Genomic DNA, 21,899 nt, shown 5'->3' on the forward strand with positions numbered 1-21,899 from the left:
TCTTCCAGGAGCATTTCCTTTCCAAAAATGTGCTTTTCAGGGCCCAGGGCACAGAACCCAACTGCACTGAATAAATGGGAAAATGGAAAAAAAAGTTCTGGAGTTGGGGGTGATGGGGAAGGTGACGTGTGGGATTGGATGAGCGTGAGTAACGTGCTAATGAAGCCTGCTTGGGGTTTCCAGGTAAATTCAGGGGAAAAGCAAATCCCTGACAGAGCTCCTTAGTGCTGCACAGACAACATGGCCTGGGAGTGAGACCATGCCCTTAGGTGCCAAGGGGTAGGGGAGGTCCCCCTCCCTCTTTAGCTGCCATATGTTGGCTTTAGAACAGGGTCTATCTGGGGGCGCCTGGGTGGCTTAGTCAGTTAAGCATCAGACTGTTGATTTCAACTCAGGTCATGATCTCACGGTTCATGAGATCAAGCCCTGATTCCGGCTCTGAGCTGACAGGAGGGAGCCTACTTGGGATTCTCTCTCTCTCTCTCTCTCTCTCTCTCTCTTCTCTGTCCCTCCTGTGCACATGCACTCTTTCTCTGTCTTGAAATAAATAAATAAACATTAAAAAAAAAAAGAACACAGTCTATTTGTAAAGAGGGGCAGTGCGTGCAGTAGTCTCCGTTGCCACAGGCAGCTTCTGAAGATCTGCCAGGAAGGTTTGCAAAGTTGACCCAGAATCTCAGCTGGACTATCTGGCAAGGGGAGTCCTTTCCCTTCTCAAGAGCTACCGTTGCTACACTGTGTGCTCCATAGTGGTTCTCAACCCTGGCTGCACAGAGGAGCTTTAAAATACGCCAGTGCCCTGCTCCACCCCAGACACTTGAATCTGAATCTCCGAGGGGGGGTCCAGGTGTTGATATTTCTTATAAAGTTTCCCAGGAAATTCTCCAGTGCCCCTAAAGTGAGTCCAATGAGCTAGAATTAGGCTGGAAAGATTATATGATTTTTGACATGCCATCAAGTCCAAAATGCATGCTCTTAGCCTAAGAGGGTTTTAATAATGTCTAGACACCAAGACCCTGTTTTTAGGGCTGGAAAAGATGGCCAAAGTGCTTCATTCAGATCTGCCTGCAAGGTGATCGTGTGTGGGAGTCAGGTGTGTTCAAACAGCCGGCATCGTTATTATTATTGGTAGTTGTGGCACTAACCACCCAAGAGAGCCCTGCAGAAGGTCCTGTTCATTTACTCCCTTGGGAGGAGAACCCAGTGATGGAGGCGCCCACTGTCCACGATGAAGTCCAAATTCTGAGAGTGGCTGGCCCAGGGTCATCTCTTGCCACTTCCCGCCCTTCCCTCACAGCACAAACTGGCATGAGTCTCTTGCAGTTCCTAGAAATATCATGCTCTCCCTTCCTGTCAGCCATGCTTCTTTTGCTTTCAGAAGGCCCCTCTGAAACCTCCCTCTCTGTCCCAAGCTCCACCTGGGTGAATCCTGTTTGGTTTTCAATGTTCACTTGGCCTTCTGGAGCCCACCCACCCCAGCTCACTTTCTGCCCCCTTTCCAGCGAGGACTGGGGTAGGTATTGACAGGGACTCCGCCTGGCCAAACTCCACTCAGGCTGGTCTGGGCTCTTCGTCAGCTAGCCCCCGACCTCTGTACCTTCCAGGATTGTCTCTTCATTGCCACTTTCAGCAAGAATCCCGTTGAGTCAGTTTCAGCCAGAATTCCCACCCCTCAATATCTCATAACCATCACTCTCTGATGAGTTTTCTCATCCTCCACCATCCCCCAGCTGATGTCTTGACCACCTAGCAGCCTGGTATGGCCAGAACCCCCTTAGCCTGGTATTTCCTGTTCGTGATTTTCCATCTTCTGACCCACACCCTGCTCCCAGCTATAGATTTCTAGTCTCCCTTGCTGCATTCAGAGTTGGGCACGATCTCTTCCCTATCACAAAACTGCATCGTAGTAGCCCTCCACTCCCTCGAATAAAGTCTTTCTTGCCATCTTCCTCAGGAAACGCTGACCCTAGTTCTTCATCTGGGATCCTCCAAAGTGAAGGGTGGTAGAGACTGGGGATATACGTGCGGGGAAGAGCACAGCGTGTGTCAGCCTCGGTGCTGGGCGCTTCACATCGGCCACTGCATTTAAGCTTCCCCGCAGCTCCATAAGAAATGTATTCTCTTGCCTTCATGGTTGGGAAAACATGTGCCAAGGGGTGACATACCTTACCCAAGATCAAATAGCTAACAAGCCGTAATACCAGAACCCTTCAAACATTCATCCAAAAAACAGTGGCTTCTTGTTACATGCCAGTGGACCTGCTACAGGAGACGCAGTTACGGATGAAGCAGAAGTGAGTCCTATCTTCTCTCCGACCCCAGAGCCTGTATGTACTCTGATGGATCTCATGTGGCCTTTCCAATGTAGTAATGCATAATGATAAGAGCGACCACCTATTACATTCTTAAATATAAGGCCCTGGGGCACCTGGGTAGCTCAGTTGGTTAAGCGTCCGACTCTTGATATGGGCTCAGGTCACGATCTCACGGTTTGTGAGATCGAGTCCTGCATAGGGCTCTTTGCTCGTGCTCAGTGCCTGCTTGGGATTCTCTCTGTGTTCCTCCCCTGCTTACTGGCTCTCTCTCTCTCTCAAAATTAAAAAAAAAAAAGGCTCTGTGCTATGAGCTTTACTTATATTGCCTTATTTTAATATTGACAATATCTTGACACAATAGATATTCTTATCCCCATTTTACAGAACTGAGGTTCAGAAAGCTTTAGTACCTCCATCAGGATCTCAAAGACAGAACAGTCAGGAGGTCCATGAAAGCCTTCTTACTACAAATTTCCTCTGTGCCTCTGAAGAAAGAGCCAACACAAGGTTGAGGGGAATCTTTCATTTATGAGCAAATGTAGGGGCAAGCTCATAGGCATCTGAATTTTTCTTGTTTCCACCAACGTGAATAATGGCTTGAGCTGTTCAGATGAGGTAACAAATGTACAGAACACTAAAATTCAGAATGTGGAGAAAGAGATTTGATCCATACTATGGGTATCAGGTGTAGGCACCCATGTCACAGAGATTAAGATGCATGCCCTTTTGATTTCCTCCTATAATATATGGGGAAGAGAAATATCTTTTTAAAGGCACATAACACCTTTTCCCCAAAGAGTAAGAGAAATTTAAAATGAAACACTAGGCAGAGTTTGATATAATCAGCATCTTCCTTAAAAATATGTTGAAGAAGAATATTTCTTGAAGATTGTCCCTTCCCCTCCTGTCTGAAGAAGCGTCTCAAAAGCTTATTCCAGATCATAGGCAATGGAATAAAGAGCTTAGCTGAGTATATGACTACATTTATCCTATTTTTTTTTTAAAGCAAGGATTTTCAACTAAAAATCCATTTTGAAAAGATAACAGGACAAAGAGGATTTCTCCACCTTCTTTTGAAAATCCATATAGTTTGCCGGAGGATTTAGAATTCCATTAGCACAGCCCCTGTGGCTTACTCCAAGAATGAACTAGATTTAGATGGCTGTGCTCTTGGCCTTTTCTGACACAACGGGTTTTTTGTTTTGTTTTGTTTTGTTTGGTTTGGTTTGGTTTGGTTTGGTTTGGTTTCGGAAGGACACCTGGAGATGCCTCCCTTCCCTTCGTATGGCTACATCTTTCTAGAAGCTTCCTGATCTAAAAGTCTTTGATGGTGGTGGAGGCAGGCAGAGGTTTTCTTCATGGAAGTGTGAGGCACTTTCCATGCCTTCCAGTAGGCTACCATCTATGTCTTCTAGAAGCGGAGGACCGCAAGAGCAGAGGTCATTGAAAACCAGGGAAGCTCCAGCATTGTGGCGTCCAAATACCATCCTCCAGCTCTGCCCTTTACTTCTTTTGTGGTTCATTTCTTTTCCTTCCCCCTAACCCAGCTGGTAGGTAAGAGGCAAAGCAGTAGTGACCAGGCACCAAGGCCCCCACCGGGGAGAAGGGAGAGGCCTCAGCTCCTCCATCTGTGAAAGGAGAGACCAAGACCACTGATATTCCCTACAGCGTGGTGCCCACACCCCAACGCAGGAAGTCCGAGATGATTTTAGAATACAGGAACTGGGCACTAAATAACACTGGACAGTGAGAAACTGGTGACCTTTTCAAATCCCTTCCGATCTTCCTGACTCCATCAGGGAGAATACGTCACTTTGAGGATCATATTTCTTTAACACTTCCTTCACGTTTGCTGAACTCCCTTATTAGTGAAAACTGGGCAGGCCTGAGGCTCAAACATCTGGAGAGAATTTCCTAACAATGTGGTTGTCATTGTGTTTATTTTATGGTTATCTTTTATTTATGTCAAATCATACTGATTTTTCAATTTATGGCTGTGATAAATTTTTAAAAATAATTTAGGTTTTAAAAATAAGCCACTTTTACTAAAACCATTAAAGAGTAGAGCACATTTTTACAAAACAATGAGTGGTTTATGTGACTAACAGTTGGAAAATGCTGGGCTAGATGATCTCCAAGCCCATCTAGTCCTGATCTTCTACTACGTTATGGTTCTGTGACAGGGAAGAAAAGACCAGAATAACTTCTAGACCAGATCATCTATCCCTGGATAGTGACCCTGGAGGTCACTTGTAGAAACCTTATTCTTTTCACTCCTGGCACACAAGCAATCAAATAATTACCCCCCACTGCCATACATGGAAACCAGTCACCATGGGGGAGGAGGGATACAGATGACAAAGCCTTCAACTCCTTAGGGCTTCTGGTCTACTCGCTATTTGCACACAAGTTCAACCTTGAGCTACCTAAAAAGCACTATTAAACTGAATATGCCTCAGTTTTTAATCCAGGGAACTAGAAAGCAGGATGTTACAAGCCTAGGCATGTTGTGTGTGAGATGTGGGTGGGGGAGGGGCAGGAATTATGGGGGAAAAGGGAGAAAAATTCAATTCCCTCTGTTATCCTGGTTCTGTGGCTTTGCAATTCTATACATGCAGCTTTATCTGGAGACAAAATTGTCATTTTGCTGCTAATATTTGAGAGGCTTCAAAACTCCAACCTTGGTGGTTCATTATTTGGAATCAGGAACTAATATCAGAAAAATTCTGCGCACCTCTTGCTGGGGAAGGGCACAGCCTGTTGCACATGTCACTGAGTTTGTTGCCGTGACACACTGGATTGACTCCAATTTAGCTCCAATTTCTCTCCTCCCCCCATATCCAAGCTCCTTATGATGTGACAGTTTCTCTTACTAAACTAAGTCTTTGCTCCTTGATTCTGAGTTTGGCCATGTGAGTTTCTCTGGCCAATGAGATGTCAGCAAATGTGTTCCATACAGAACCTAGAAAAAAGAAAAACAGAACCTCGAGTGTTTCTGTTTCTGCTCTTCTGCCCCAGTCAGAACCATGAGGAACATGCCTGAGCTAGCCTGCTGGAGGAGGAAACACACGGGCCTCTGATTCCAGTCACTTCTGTTGTTGGAGCTCAGGCTCTTCTGGATCGGCTGAAAGCCAGCTGATTCCCTGGCATGTGACCGAGCCCAGCTAAGACCAGAAGAACCTTCCAGCCAACCCACATCCACCTGAGCTCAGTACATGCTTATAGCTTCAAGCCACTGCCTTTTGGGGTGGCTGGTCCTACAGCATTATCAATAGGTAATGTCCATATCGATGGCCAATAGATAATGTCAGTACATATATACATGCTCAGCTTCCTCTGTGCTGCTCACAGCTAGGAGAGGCAGACTAAGTCTTTCATTCAGGTGGACAAAGCCCCAGGTTCTTCTCCCTCCCCCTCCCAATCCCCAGTTCAGGGCCATTCCCATCATTACCCAAGGAGGAACAAATTCATTGAATGGACAATGACAAATCAGACTCTGTCTTTAGAACTTACACTGAGGGACAGCAACTTTAGGGAGATGATGCCAGGAACTTAACTCAACTGTCACATGGAGTCAGACCATGTTAGGTATGTGAAGCAGGCCATCTGAGAGAGGGAGCAGAGAATGAGGGGAGGAAGGAAAGGGGAGAAACGGAGATAAATGGATTGAGACTGGAGGGACGTGGTGAGAAAAGCAGACGAGAGTGGCCGTGTCTTTAGACTCTGGCTTCCCCAACCACTTCCAGTTTTATTTTCAGTCAGCTCACGTCATGCTTTGTTTCCTGTCTTTGAATGTCTCTGAGGTTTCCTCTTACACACTTACAGCCAGTCTTTCTTGATTTAATCTGGCTTGAGTGGGTTTTGTTTTCTCGAAGTTAAACATTTTTCTCTAGTTGAGGATAGTCGTTAGCACCTTAGAGAGAATCAGCATCTCAGGCTAGTTGTTTCACCAGGGGAGGCCATGATCCAGAGTGCTGGGAATTCACGGCAGTTGGGGAGGGAGTTCAGGGAAAGGTTGGAAGGACAGAAATAAAAAGAATTTAACTTAAAATTTTACTGAGGGATCACCTCATTCCTTTTGATATTTGCCTTCACAGACTACGATTAGATGAGCTTTTTTCCTCTTCAAACCAACAACAGTAAAAAAATTCCAGAAAAAAGTCAAATAAATGATTTATGCGCCCAAATCTTTGTGCCACTGTCCACCTCCACTGTAATGCTTGACTGTGAGGCTTTTAAAAAAATGTTTATTTATTTACTTTTAGAGAGAGAGAGAGAGGAGAGAGAGAGTGCCTGTGAGTGGGGGAGGGGCAGAGAGACAGGGAGAGAGAGAATCGCAAGCAGGCTCATGTTGACAACGTGGAGCCCAATGCGGGGCTGGATCTCACGAACCGTGAGATCAAGACCGGAGCCGAAATCAAGAGTTGGATGCCTAACTGAGCCACCCACATGCCCCTTGGCTGTGAGGTTCTTGTCACAGCTTCTCATGTTGCAACAATACACCCTCCAGGAGTACCCAGGCCGGAACAGGCGTTCCTTCCATTACAGGTGCAGGGAGCTTGACTCCATTCTCACTGCCTTAACAGTGCAACGTCTCCCCATTGGGTCCACACCACCTCAGCTATCATGCCACATGTTAAAGAATACGCTTCTTGTTTTTGTTTAAAAACAGATTGTGTGACTTTTCAGAAACCCACACATCTGTTCTGTATGGTATCTGAAGGGGGAAGATCCAGGGACTTCTTCAAGAGGGAGTGTTTTATAAGAAGAACCAGCAGCCTCACATCGGGGATTTCTGTGCTGAGAAGGATTAGTCCAGTGAGCTGGACTGTGCCTATCTCTGTGTGGACATACATCACGGACACTAAGTGCTACCAGCTCCACAAAAATGATCCATGGTTCCTGCCGATTCCCATTGGATTGTGCCCCCAGAGTTATATGACATCAAGGCAAACAATCAATGTGGCCCCTAATATTTAGTAATGCATCTCTAAGCAAACACAAGTTCCTGCTGACATTATTTATGAATTCCCCGGTAAGCAACAATGCAAGAAATCCATTTATACTCACAGCTCCTGCTGGCCCTGCCTGCTGGCACGCTTCCCTCTCGGGGCCCCCAGATGCTTAGTGCCCAGGCTCAGATCTCCCTGCCCCCTCTCCTATCACTTTAGGGTCAGGCTTCCCACTTGTCTCTGTTTACTGGTAAAACCTGAGCTTCTCACACTTCAACGGACGCTCCTCAAACAGCAAAGAATCTGGATCGTAGTCTGTCCACCTTCTGCTCAAACCTAAACTCCTGTGGGCGAGCTCACTGGTTCCCATCACTTACTGCATGGCGGTAAGTGAGTCCAACTGTAGGCTGAATGTAGGCATCACTATGATTCTAATACGTGGTGGAGTGGGAGCACATCTCCATGGAGTGGATTAACAACTTTTTTCTCTCCCAGGCCGACACTGACACACGCCTCATGGGCATGTTAAAAATAAGACACTCAGAAGTGGATCAAATGGAGAGGCAAGGTGGGGGGCACAGAACAGGGCAGGATGGCAAAACCAGTTTGCTCTTGATCATGGTTTCCATATTTTAAATAATCACATTACCGTACATTTCCCGCTAGGGGATCTACCCATAACGGATCCATCTTATTGACTCGTTCTTTGAAGTCACCGAACACAAGGCACTAACCAAGGGTGGGTGCAGTGTGAGTCCTAGATCTGATATTTTGCCATCTGGGTACTACTGACTAGGTCAATTAACGTATCTGAGCCTCAGTTTCCTCGTGTCTAAGCCTGACATCAGAATAACAGAAATAATATTAATGATGATGATGAAGATACATGTCCAGCTTCTCCCATCATTCAAGCATTTATAGAGCCCCTACTATGTGCCAGGCAGTGTTCTAAGTGCTTGGGATACACCAGTGACGACTCACCAGAGATCCCTGCCCTTCCGCAGACTGTGATGGGAGAGCAGTGGTGGTGGTGGGCGGGCAGAAAATAAACCATGGCATAATAAATGAGTAAAACAGGTGCTATGCTAGTAGGTGATAAGTGGTATGGAGGAAAAGAGAAAGTAAGGCAGGGCAAGAAGGATCGGGGGGCATGTGGGTGGCTGGGAGCCACATTGAGAAGGTAGGGGGGAGCAGGTGAGGGTGTGGGTCAGGAGGCTCTCTGAGGACAGGGTGCTCCAGACAGCAGGCACTGCCAGGGCAAAGGCCCTGGGGTAGACGCGTGCTGCTGCATTCTGTGAGCCACAGGCAAATTCTTGTGTCTGAAGCAGTGCAGGGCACAGTATCCGGAGAAGAGGAAAGAACATTAAGGGGGGGGGGCGGGGCGCAACACACGGGGCCTTGGCTGGGACTTCCAAGGATCTAATCAGATAATGATGAGTGCAACTATTTACCGTAATCCTTACTGGCTCTACTAAAGAAACAGTAATTCCCCTTCACCCATTTTTAGCTCCTGCTTGACGGTTTCTTGTTCTACTAAGTAACGCCTCTCTTCGTGATTTGTTTTTTTTTTTTCTTAATTGATCCCCAATGTCCTGAAATGAAATAGGGACCAAACCCCTGTCCCCAGGTGGGAGGACTGAAGCCAGCTGAATTTTGGTCCCCCACATTCTGCAGCAGAGACTCTCAGACTCCCCTTTGCACCCACCCGTCTGAAAGAAATGGGTGATCATGAAAGCAGGTGCCTGGGCTCACAAGTTTTCTCTCAATCCCACCCACGTGAAGAGTTGTCCTGCCTTTATGGGCCGAACAGCAGTCTGCTTAGGGAAAGCTGATTCTAATCTGACTTGAGCAAAACCACCTTTTTTAGACAGAAGCAATGCTCACAGTGTGAGGCTGGGGGGGAGGGAACAGGGTTCTCACTGATGGCTTCAGAACACAATCCTACGTTTTCCCATTACCACTACACTGTTCCATGGCTGCTTCCTCGTGCAAACTGCTGGACCCACTGTGCCAAAGGACAGGAAGCTCAGATATGGGAAAATCACCTCTGTTCCTTAAGTATCTTAACCTTTCCTGGCTCAGGACACCCAACCAAAAGCTGTAGCTGGCAGTCTGAAAGATGTGTAGACAGTTTTACTGAGCAGTGGTAGATTTAAATTCACATTTCCTTTCTTTGTGAAGATAGGAAGGTTCTTTCTTTTTTTTCTTTTTTTTTCCCTTAGGTGAAATAGATGGTTTATTTATTTTTTTTTATTTTGAGAGATGTGGGGGGAATCCCAAGCAGGCTCCGCACATCAGGGCAGAGTTCGTGAACTCACGAACTGTGAGATCATAACCTGAGCCAAAACCAAGAGTTGGACGATTAAATGACTGAGCCACCCAGGTGCCCCAAAACAGATGGTTCATATCACATCCGCATTTTCCTCTTAGACTTGGATGCTCCCTTCCCCCTACCCCTCAACCAAGATGCTGCTGTTTTCCCAAACAACCGCGTTGACTATGTTGGTCAGAGTGCTGGAAAATAAGATGACTTCACTTGGTCATTGCACAAAATGCAAACTAGTGATGAGACAGCTCATATATATATATATATATATATATACACACACACACACACACACATTTTATATATACACACACATACACACACACACACACACATATATACGTACATATACACACACACACACATATATTTTAAAAACACACAGCCATAATTTTTTTTAACAAGCTTATGTTTCATGAAGTTCCACTCTCAGTAATGCTGTGTGGTGGCATTTCCTTGGGCCATGCTGGTCTGAATAGACCTTCAGGGATATCTGAACACTAAACTACAAACAGTATAAAACTGGCTAGTTTCTGAGTCCTACATAGAAAAGGAACACGTCGGACTCTCCCCACTCTCTCCCTTGCCTGATTGTGAAACAAAGGCTGTTCTCCAGGCTCTGGTGGACCAGCTTGTGGGCTACAAGCTTGGAGAATTTGTAACTGAATGTTCTGTCTCTCTGTCCCTGTATCTTGTACAGCCGTTTAGTCAAAAGAGGATGATTAATACACAGGCTCTGTGCTGCATGCTCAGTGATGACACATCTACATGTGTGTGTGAGCACAGCCACACCCGAGAAGACAGAAGAGAGAGGTGAGCTAAAAGAAAGTTGTGGGGTCAAGTGGATTGCTTAATTGCTAAGTTAGCTATATATGGATATAGAGGAGTAGCCTCCTGTGTGCATTTAACGTCTGACCTGTGATCAAATCCCAGTGTAAGATGCAATTCTACTTAAGGTGACATAAAACCAATGTCCGGTGGGGTGAGCGATGACAGTGATCTTTGTTCCTTGAGGCCACGAGAGGACACGCCAACGTGGACATACATGAGGCGGATGGTCAAGTGTTTATCTGTGACCTTTCAAACAACAGGGTTGATATGGGTCTGATGAAACAAGTTTGAAACTCAAGTACGGCAAGGATTTAGAATTATATCGTGAGAAAATTGTAGTTCAATCCCTCTTGGAGACGGGTGTGTCAGATTCTATGCCAGAATGCTCTCACATATATTAGCTCATATATTTCACATATATGAGTTAATACTTTTAAATGTACGTTTAAAAATATGTGTTTTTTAAAAAGGTAGTAAGGGTATAGAGAGGCTGATGGCTAAGACAAAATAGTGAAAGTCCTGTAAGAAACACTTGAGGATTTCTTATCTATTCATTTACTTTTAAGATTTCATTTGACAATTGGGGCGCCTGGGTGGCTTGGTTGGTTGAGCGTCCGACTTCGGCTCAAGTCATGATCTCATGGTTCATGGGTTCGAGCCCTGCATCGGGCTCTGTGCTGACAGCTCAGAGCCTGGAGCCTGCTACGGATTCTGTGTCTCACTCTTTGTCTCCCCGTCCCCTGCTTGTGCTCTCTCTCTCTCTCTCTCTCTCTCAAAGGTAAGTAAACATTAAAAATTTTAAAAAATAAAAAAAAAGATTTCATTTGACAATAAAATTGCAGGGACTATTCTGCATGTTTTATAAATTTCAGCTCATGAAAAATAAGACAAAAAAAATATGAGGTAGTGTCTTAGTGAGCTCAAAGTGTCCCAACAAAAAGCAATAGACATTAATTTCTCCCAATTCTGGAGGCTGGGAAGTCTAAGACCTAGGTATCAGTGGAATTGGTTCCCCAGTGAAAGCCCTCTCTCTGGCTTGCAAATGGCTGTCTTCTCCCTGTGTCCTCCCACAGCAGAGAGAGAGGAAGCAAGCCTTCCACTGTCTCTTATTAAATGGGCACTAATCCCATCTTGAGAGTCCTTCTCATCTCCTCTAAATCTAATCACGTTCCAAAGCCCTCATCACAGTCACAGTGGGGGTTAGGAATTCAACACATGATTTTGGGGGAAATACTTTAGCCCATAACAGGTACTATTACGTCAATTTTATGGATAAGTAAACTGAGGCACAAATAGGCAGTAACTGTCTCAATGACACATGGCTAGTAAGAGGCCTCAGAGCCTGAATTCAAACCTAAGATATTCCATCATCTTAGCTACCACATTGTCCCCTTTCTCATGATGAGGGAGTTGACAGCTATGTTAAAGTTGAATGTCCAGATATCTGCATATAGACTTCACTTGTGTTTCATTCTTTTGTTTGGGTCAGTGGCTCCCAGACAGTGATGTCCACAGGTAATACTGTGTATAAAGACTCTGGAGAGTAAGTTTGACCATAAGTAATTTTTGGCCAACATGCTTACTTTAAGCTCCGCATCTGTGTGGATAATACACTCAGTGTAAATGGAAGATGTGTATTTATCACCACAAATATGGTGAAAGAAATGACAAAGCCCAGTTTTCATTTTATTGATTACCCAGTGTTGCTTATGGAAATGAACAAACCGATATTCTTTGGAAGGGGCATGAACAATTAATTCCAGGTCAGGAAGGACCATTCATGGGGCATTGGACAAGATACTTCATCACACAGGCTCGAAGACTCAGTTTAAGTCCTCTTCAATTTAAGAGGCTGTTTTTTAAGCCATGGAAACAGAGATTTCCCATTTCCTCCGAGTGTGTCGATGGGCCCAAGAATAAGCGGTTCGCTCAGACATCGCTGTTTGCACCCACTGGGACTGATGGCTTCATTTAGCAACATAGTGTTAGGTTTGGGATCTCTGTTGAGAAGAAGTTGAGGACGGGCCTAACATAATGCATGATCCAGGGAAAAAGCCAAATCTTGTTTTGCTGTGTGTCATGAACAATTAGCCTATTGTTTCACGTTACTAGGTGAGTAAAAGAACTGGTTATAGCCACGGTTGCCATGGATATGCCCTGCTGCAAATGGTCCCAGATTACAATATGGTGTTGAGTTGGGGAATAGCAGGCAAAGGGATTTGGCTGTACCAACTGGTGGAAGTGTGTCAGCATCTGAGACCGAGTGAGATGTTCACAGTCATGCTCATGTGCTTCAGGATCAGAAAGAATTGCCATTGTTATGAGCCATATACAGGGCCAAGTGGGCAGAATGGGGCCAACAATATATTCATTATGGTGCCTTTTCCATTTAACTAATTAAATTTTCATATGAATGAATTAATTTTGGGGATACCTATACCTTGTTTATGTCTGTCCCAAGTCTAAGCTATATTTCCATGGAACTGACCCAAAATGTTGATCCATGAACAATGGTACTTAAGTTGCTCTATTTTGAGATTTAAAGAGATAAAGAGGTTTCCATCGTTGTGTGGAATTGGTGGCCTGAATTACTTAGTGCTCAAGATTGGAGATATTTAAAAAAAATTTTTAATGTTCATTGATTTTTGAGAGAGAGAGAGAGAGACAGAGCATGAGTGGGGGAGGGACAGAGAGAGAGGGAGACACAGAATCTGAAGCAGGCTCCAGGCTGAGCTGTCAACACAGAGCCTGACACGGGTTGGAACTCACGGACTGCGAGATCATGACTTGAGCTGAAGTCGGACACTTAACCGACTGAGCCACCCAGGTGCCCCAAAATTGGAGTTATTTTAGATTCTGAAACTCTTTACTTGTATAGAATCTTCTTGCCAGCCAATCCACAGCTAGCTTAAGATGTTGTATACATGTAACGATAATGGCATTGCATTTCTTAAAATGATGTAGTATAGATTTTTTTTTTTTTTTTTTTTTTTTTGCTAATTTGGGTTCATTGGACATTAACATTAGTAAAGGTTTAGGTCATGTTATGAAATGGAATTGTAAAAAGTTAACTCACCAGACAAACAACCTTTGACTATTTTTTCTTTTCTGCCTGAGAGAATCCTGGTGCACATTAAGTAGATTAAGTATAGGGGCATTCTGACATGACTACAACACTGTTGGATGCGGTAAATCTGAGCACCAAATTCCATGGGATGTTCCGCATGTCATTTAGATGTTGACAGAAGCCAGCCAATTGCAACTACAGTACTGGATTCCAAATACCTCCATCGTTGGAATGCTTCTTCCAATCTCTCAACATTCTTTCTCTTCTTTTGCTCCTTTTTATTCTCTTTTATTTCCATGCTTATTTTTTGAAGAGACTCTGAGGTCAATTTTCTCTTCCCCCAGAACAACAGTGTCATTCACTCTGAGCTGGCCAGAAGATACAATGCCCCCCTCCTGCATGTCCCATCAAATGTAAAGCCCTGGGCATCTGCTTTGAGGTTTGACAGGGAAAGCCTCTTCTCTCCAGACTATCAAACTGCTGTGAAAGCTTGTCTCAGTCAATTCTGCTATACCACACCCGTAAACACGGGAGAGGCAGAGAGCACTGGACCAATGCTCTGGAGCCAGCAGCTTGGGTTCAAATCCCAGCTCTGCCGTTTGTTAGCTGTGCAACCTCTGGCAGGCCACTGAAGCTCTCTGGGCCTCAGTTGGCTCAACTGTAAATTGGGTGATATTCATACCACCTCAAGAGTGTTGCTGCAGAGGGAAATGAGTTGTCGAGACACGTAAAACTTTAGATAGTTCCTGATATGTAGTGAGTACTCAATATATGCCAGTCATTTGTGTAAGAGGCCCTTTAGCTCAGAGGCCCCCAGCCCAGGCTGCTGAGCCAGCTACCAGGTTTCAAAGTCCGGGTCCACCTTCCAAATAGCTGTGCATCTGAGGCCAGTTACTTATTAGGTCAAACCATATGACCTTTCTACAAAAGTGGAGACGTCATAGCCCTTAATCTAATATATACATTAGGACATTAGTTCTCCGTGCCTCAGTCTACTTGTCCATTAAAAACAGGGGCCATAGGGGCGCCTGGGTGGCTCAGTTGGTTGGGCATCTGACTTCAGCTCAGGTCATGATCTCGCAGTCCGTGAGTTCGAGCCCCGTGTCAGGCTCTGTGCTGACAGCTCAGAGCCTGGAGCCTGCTTTGGATTCTGTGTGTCTCTCTCTGCCCCTCCCCTACTCATGCTCTGTATCTCTGTTTCAAAAATAAATAAAAACATTAAAAAATTAATTTAAAAACAGGGGCCATAATCCTACCTCATAGGATTGTTACAGGAAGCAAATGAGGGAGCATCTGCGAACATGTGGGACAATGCTTGATATATAGATTCTATTTAAGTATTTGCTATTATTATTTTTGTTACCCTCACATCTCATTACTGCTTGACACAAACTGTCCCCAAGAATAGCCTGCTTATTAATCTCTCTTTTTGCTTCTGTCAATCAGCTTTTCAGTCTTGCCAGCGATGCCCCTCTTCTTCAAAGCTTGGTCTCAGTTCACCTGATTGACCCGCCCACTGCATTCTCTCCATTTCCACCATGTCTCCTGGCATTTGTATATTCACCGAGGACACGATGTTGTACATTAGCTTCCCGTGGTTCCCATGGCATCTTTGTCTTTTTCATATGTTGACCCTGGAGTGTGAGGGTCCAGGGACATTGTGACATTTGTTTTGTGTCCTTTCATGTGATGATTATTTTATATCTTTAGAAAAATTCCTTAAGTTATAACTAAATGTGGGACCCCTAATGTCTTCCTATGTTTTTTTTAAACAAGTTTATAAAAAACTTGAATACTTTTAGACTTACATAAAAGTTGCAAAGCTAGTACAGAGAATTCCTGGATGCCCTTACCCAGTCTCCTCTAATGTTAAAATTGTACACAACCATTTTACAATTGCCCAAACAGAGAAATCTGCATTGGTCCATTACTATGAACTAGACTTCAGATTTGATTCAACATTTCACCTGTTTTCCAGTGATGTCCTTTCTTTCCTGCAGGATCCCATCCAGGATGCTACGGTGCATTTAGTCATTATGTCCCCTTAGTCTCCTGTGGTTGGCGACAGTTCTCAGTCTTCCTTGCTTTTCGTGACCTTAAAGGTTTTGAGGAATACCAGTCTGGCATCTTGTAGAGTGTCACTTGATTTGACACTGATTCTGATATCATTTGATATCTGATTCTCCCCTCCACACCCCCAACCCCCAGAATGATTAGACTGGGGTTGTGGACTTTTGGGGAGGAACACCAGAAGGGTCAAGTGTCTTCTCATCATATCATCTTGGGGGCATATGATACCAACATGGCTTCTCACTGGGATGTCAGCCTTGACACCTCTGGTCTACAATTTTTACACAGAATTCTCTGCATGTTAAAGTTACCGAGAGACCATCCAAACATGGGAAGTAGGTACATTGTCAAAATCACAACATTTTGGAGCACTGAATGGGCTTGCTCAGTTGTTCCCAACCTTATCAGATGCAACGCCTTGCTTTTTTTTAAATAATAAATATCTTCAAACGCTTGTTTACTATTCTGAGAAAAAATGTATGGGTGGTAAAATGTATCAGTACTCACAATCACAGAAAAGAATGTCCTAATTTTAATATAAAGGGGAAATAAAAGGACAGTAACATGTAATAATATTATAAATGTTCCCAAATATAAATGCTCCAGTCTAACTATTCTGCAAGCTATAGTGCCAGGGTCAGATGCTTACATCTATATGAAGACTTCATGAATGACATAGCCACAAACGTACAGGCTGATCAAGGACTCAAGTACAATGAGTGGCACTGTCCTTGGTGAGCTGGTTTTCTCAATGGGTGAACCACCTGTAGGAAAGTTCCAACAAAATACCATTGCCCTTAATTTTCATGGTGTTTCATTCCTGGAAGAAATTCACTACTTACTAAAAACATGCAAAAATATTGTGCTTTTAAAGGTAAAATGGAGTTAGGCTCAGATAATTGGAACCGGGTTTTTCACTTACATGGAAGTGTGTGGGAATGGGGCAGAGAAAAACACTTCATTGTAGAAATGTCCTGTGCATTGTAGGACATGTACCCTCCTTGGGCTCCACTTACTAACTGCCAGTGGTACCCCCGAAACAGAGAGGGCAAAAAGAAACACTCTTTGCATTTCAAGATGAAATTTCCAAACGATGGGGGCCATACTGCCCCAGTAGGGACCACTAGTGGTCTAGTTTAAGTCCATGTGCTTCCATTCACACCTAGGAGCTGGGCTCGGGTCCATGCAGCCAGCACAGGAAGGTAAAACTTCGCCTGGAAGTCAGGTCTGCTAGCTCCTAATGTGCATGATCTGGTGCTTGCTGAGCTCTCAACAGGACCCATTGGTAACCGTGGTATTGATGATGATTGATCAAATCATACAACTCACATCACCTACACACATGCCTACACACACCACCACCAACACCACAACTCAATTCCTGGACCAAACCCTTCACAGATTTTCCCTTGAATGTAGGAGAATATTCATATCTTTACATTGGCTTAAAAGGCCCTGTACAACGTCACCCTCATTTGCCCCTTCAGCTTTATTTCATACGTTTTTGCCCCCTTGCACATTATGCTTCTACCATGCTGGGCTTCTCTCAGTTACTGGTTAAGTGTTACCTCCTTCCTGCCACAGGGCCTTGACACATGCTATTCCCCCCTCCCTGGCTTTTTTCCTACTTGTTGCCTGGCAAAATCCTACTTATTTTGCAGAGCATAGCTTAAAAGTCACTTATTCAGAAAGCCTTTTCCTGAGTCTCCTTGTTCAGATGTTCTAACAGCATCCTGTATTTCTTGAACATACACTTATCAGAGCTTATGATTCAGTAATTGCGTGATTCTGTGTTTGATATCTGCTGCCTCCACTAGGCTCCTCAGGAGGCAGGAGCTTCACTGGCTTTACTCATTATTGTGCTCCCAGTACACAGCCCAGGGCCTGGAGCAGAGTAGGTTCTAAATCTCTGCTGAGCACATGAATGGATGAATAGCTGGGTTAGCCGTCTAGAATGGTTTTCAGGTTGGCTCAAAGGCAGGCGCAATGGGGCAAACAAAATCATGCTTTTTCACAACGGGCAGGAGCAACAGAACCTTGGTTCTAGTTTGCTGTGAAGATAGAGAGCCATGCTATTTGAGACCATTGGTTTTGGCTTGTTTCAATAGGCTGGTTTTCAAAAGAACATAGAATAGAGGAGGCTGGAAGGTACCTCTCTGTTTAGACAATGCCAAGTTCCTGCATCTATCTGGAGCCAGCTTCCCTGCTGGAAGGAACTGGAGGCTTAAGTAACATCTCTGCAAGCTTTGGCTTTAGAAGATTCAACCCTACAAGTACCCCCCACTTCGTCCTTCCCCCGGTATTACCAATATCATCTTATCTCCAAGTAGCCCTTGGTATGGTGCCTTTAAAAAATTATTTATTTATTTATTTATTTAGAGAGAGAGAGCGCACAAGCAGGGGAGGGGCAGAGAGAAGGAGAGACAGAATCCCAAGCAGGCTCCGTGCCATCAGCACAGAGCCCGAGGTGGGGCTCGAACTCATGAACTGTGAGAGCTGATATCAAGAGTCGGACACATAACCAACTGCACCGCCCAGGCACCCCGATATTGTGCCTTTTAAAGTGCAAATTTTGTTTTCTTTCTTTCCCAAACTTCAGTCCTCTGGGTATCTATCCCTTTCCTTAATTTGGCACATCTGCACATCACCAGTGCTATTATTTATTAATGTTTTTCTTTGAACACATCACACCCTGACATTGACGCAGATTTTAGCTTCAAAACACACACTAATATGCATGAACTCCTGTATTTCTGGGGCTTGTTGTATTCATTTGGGAAAGACTGCTCTTTTTCTTAACAGTGTTCCAAGGCAGACCTCCCTACTGTCCTTAATTTGTTAAGAATGCTGATGAACAGAGAGGTTTGCTGACTTGCTCAAGGTCATAGAGTTATTAGCAGCGACAGAACGGGGATTCAGAGTGTCTGGCTCCTGGCTCTGTCCTGGGCTGTCCCTGTCACGCTAACTCAAACGATTCTTAACTGAGTTCTCCACCCACACCAGGCATTCCGTAAATGTGAACCGCTATGGGACTAATGATCACTCCTCAAAGCAGACTCTTCTGTAAGGTTTCCCCCCCTTCTCCCCAGAGAATGTCATATCCAGTCTCTGCCACTGGTATCTGGGAGGCTAACACCTTTTAGGTGGCTCTTCCCAATTTGTAATATTCTGAGCCATCTGTGAGCCATGTCTCATTTACAAATGCTGCATCCTTCTTGTTTACATCACTAAGATGTTCACAGTTTTGATGATGAAGGCTATTCTGACATCCTCACAGAGATAGGTAAATCTCCTCTCGGGAGGTACGATGTATTTTCCATGTGAGTGGCTAATTCATCCGTGATGATGCTTCTAAGAGTCGCAAAGGCATCACTGTCCCAGGGAGATAGGAAACCTTCAGTGAGGCCTCAGGATGGCTCCAACACTGGAGGCAGCTCCCTTCCTGATTCTGGAAGGCACTGTTTTCGGCAAGATTCCCTGCCCTCCTGATTTTCAGCATATGGTGGTTTCCTGAACTCCTGCAGAGTTGCTGATCCTGATTTTAAATTCAGTCCCTAACTTGGAACTAAGTCACCCATGGATCCCAGGCACTCCACCATGACGTGTCATACCAACTCCAGCTGCTGGAAGATCTTAAAGTCCGATCCCACTGGCATTCTTTCTGATCCTGGCTGAACACACCTAGATCATTCCAAACACATGGCTTTTGTCCTTGTTGTTCCCTCTGACTAGAACGTTCTGTCCCCAGTTTTTGCCACACCTGTTTTCATCATTTACATTTCAACTCAATATTCTCTCTTCAAGGCCGTTCCCTGACCATCCTATGCAAAACTGCACTCCTAACTCCTCACCCCAATGACCCCCAAGTCTATTACTTTGATCTACTTTCTTTATGAGACTTATTATGACCCCAAAGTATCTTATTTGGTTACTAATGGTCTATCTCTCGCAAAAGAAAAGGTGAGGACTCTCTTGTTTACTACTTTCCCTCCAGTGCCAAGCAGGGCACTTGAGAAGTAGCTACGTAAGTAAATGCATGACTGTGGTCCGGTCCCCACAGTGAGGGGCAGGGGGAAAAGGACGACTGCGGAATCAGATGGATGCAACCTTTAGTTATCATGGAGAAATTGGAACATGGGCTTAGGAGTTAGATAGGCTTGGGTTCCAGTTCCACCTCTGCTGCCCTGTGTGCCACAAGCAAGTTATCTCATCTCTGTTCTTTCGGCACATCAACAGTAAACGGGGACTGAACGCGCTGTAGTATATCATGTGCCTGGCCCCGTGCCAACCACTGTACTAGGATCTCAACAAATGTTAACTAACTTCCCTTCTCTTAGAAATGCCAGAAGAAACCCATGAAACTCTTGACAGCCTTTATAACACACTTGACAGCTAATAAAGAACTCCGGTCTCCTTATATTCGGTACAATCTGCTTAAGTACAACTGCCATACATTTTTCAAAAAGCAGTGACATTTTCAAAACTTGGTTATCTTATGTAGACTCCTGAGAGGGTGTACAGTCTTAAATCCACTGAAAAGAATCTAGTCTTTTAGTGCGTGACCTATTTGATAGAGGTGTCCCTCCCCTGTATATTCAATTACTTGCTGTATAATAGAACCGTGCACACCACATATAGTTCCGTAGTTGAACACTATGTTCCTCAGGTGGCATAAGGGACTTTGAAGTACTTGTCAGCAACTGGCTTTCCTGGAACCATACTCTAACCACTCAGTTCACAGTGGCATTTTACTTCTGAAGTCCTTGTTCAGAATATTAAAAAGGGCACGCAGCAGACTTCATTCCTTTGCTTCAAGGACTGTGATTTTGTAAAGCTGGACCCCGTGATCTACTCAGGAGAGAGTCAAGGGCTCCAGCAAATGCTTAAAAATGGTTTTGAATGTGGCCTGGAGGTGTTAAGTTGGTCAGTAACTGTAACTATGGAGTCTGATTGTGGGGAATTTAGTTCTCCTTCCCACTTTGTCCCAGATGGTGACCTGGAACGATTGAACAGGACAATTTCACAGGACTTCGGAGGTCGCTCAAACTACTTTTTGTTAGTGCACGATGGTGCTTTCCTAGTTAAAAAAAAAAAAAAAGAAAATGCCACTGACTTTTCTCAGCTATAAACTTGGCAAGGGAAGCATTGAAGTTTGCTAGACTTCACCTAGATCAGCTACACTTTTGTTGGATTCTGAATGATCAGTCAGGCCTCTGGGGTCCCTCATCTTTCACTGTAATGACAGCTAGATTTATTCTATCCAAAACTGGTGCTCAAGAGCAGGAGATGGGACCTACTCGTTTGTCATGTTGGCCATTGTGACACCATGATTATGTGATGTCCAACTTGGTCTTTGGTCTGAAGAGAGTGAACAGAGACGAGAGAGATGTGAAACCCGTTAAGGGGTGGCGGTGGGGGGCAGGGGCAGTGCACTTTGTTCCTGGCTTCAGGTTGTGAGGACTTGGGATCTTTTCAGATCTGTTTTTCAGGACCTTGCAGATGTTAAAAGCAACTATCTTGTGCCATTTCTCTCTGAGAGGCGACAAGTTGAATTTTGGATTCTGATAGATAAGGGTTACTCAACCTCAGAACTATTGACATTTTGGGTTGGCTAATTCTTTTTTTTTTTTTTAAGTTTTTTATTTTGAGAGAGAGAGAGAGAGAGAGAGAGAGAGAGAGAGAGAGAGAGTACAAGCAGAGGAGGGACAGAGAGACAGGGAGAGGGAGAGAGTGAATCCCAAGCAGGCCCCGCATTGGGCTCTGCGCTGACAGATCTCATCTCGATCTCATGAACCGTGAGATCATGACTAGAGCTGAAATGAAGAGTTGGATGTTTAACCAACTGAGCCACCCAGGTGTCTCTGGGTTGGCTAATTCTTTGGGGGGCTGTCCTGTGCTTCCTAAAATGGGTAGTAGCATACCTGGCCTCTATCAGTAGATGCCAGTAGACGTCCTCCAAGTTGTGACAACCCAAACTACTAGGCATCATCAAATGTCTCCTGGGGACAGGGGGTGGGGCAGAATTGCCTCTGGTGGAGAACCAGTGGAGAATCTCACTGAGGGAGATTTCGTGGGCACAGGAAAACTTGGAGTGTTCCAGCTTCTCTTGGTTGTCCTGGGCTTTTAGAGCTTTGAGTTCCCTGAAAAAATGGATTTTTGATGGATTTGCAGACAGGTAAAGGATGAACTGCAGGAAAAGGTGAGAGAGGGTGGTACCCGAATGCACTTAATTCCCGCCCCCCTTCCTCCCTCTCTTCTGCACCTCTGCTAGTCTTCTAGCAGTGAAGCGGGGGGTGGCATAGATGTGGAGAAGCCTGGCTGAACCGGACAAGCTGGAG

At 44.8% G+C, this 21,899-nt stretch overlaps 1 protein-coding gene across 12 annotated transcripts in view; it reads right to left on the bottom strand.

The window, feature by feature from the left end:
- Positions 1-21,899, bottom strand: part of TRPM3 (transient receptor potential cation channel subfamily M member 3) — a 797,690-nt gene that overhangs the window by 13,667 nt on the left and 762,124 nt on the right. The gene's annotated exons all lie outside the window — the stretch shown is intronic.

Source organism: Lynx rufus, unplaced genomic scaffold (genome assembly GCF_022079265.1).
Source record: "Lynx rufus isolate CCGP_SWC_20201006 ecotype Redwood Valley unplaced genomic scaffold, mLynRuf1.p SCAF_10, whole genome shotgun sequence".
Lineage (NCBI taxonomy): Eukaryota > Metazoa > Chordata > Mammalia > Carnivora > Felidae > Lynx > Lynx rufus.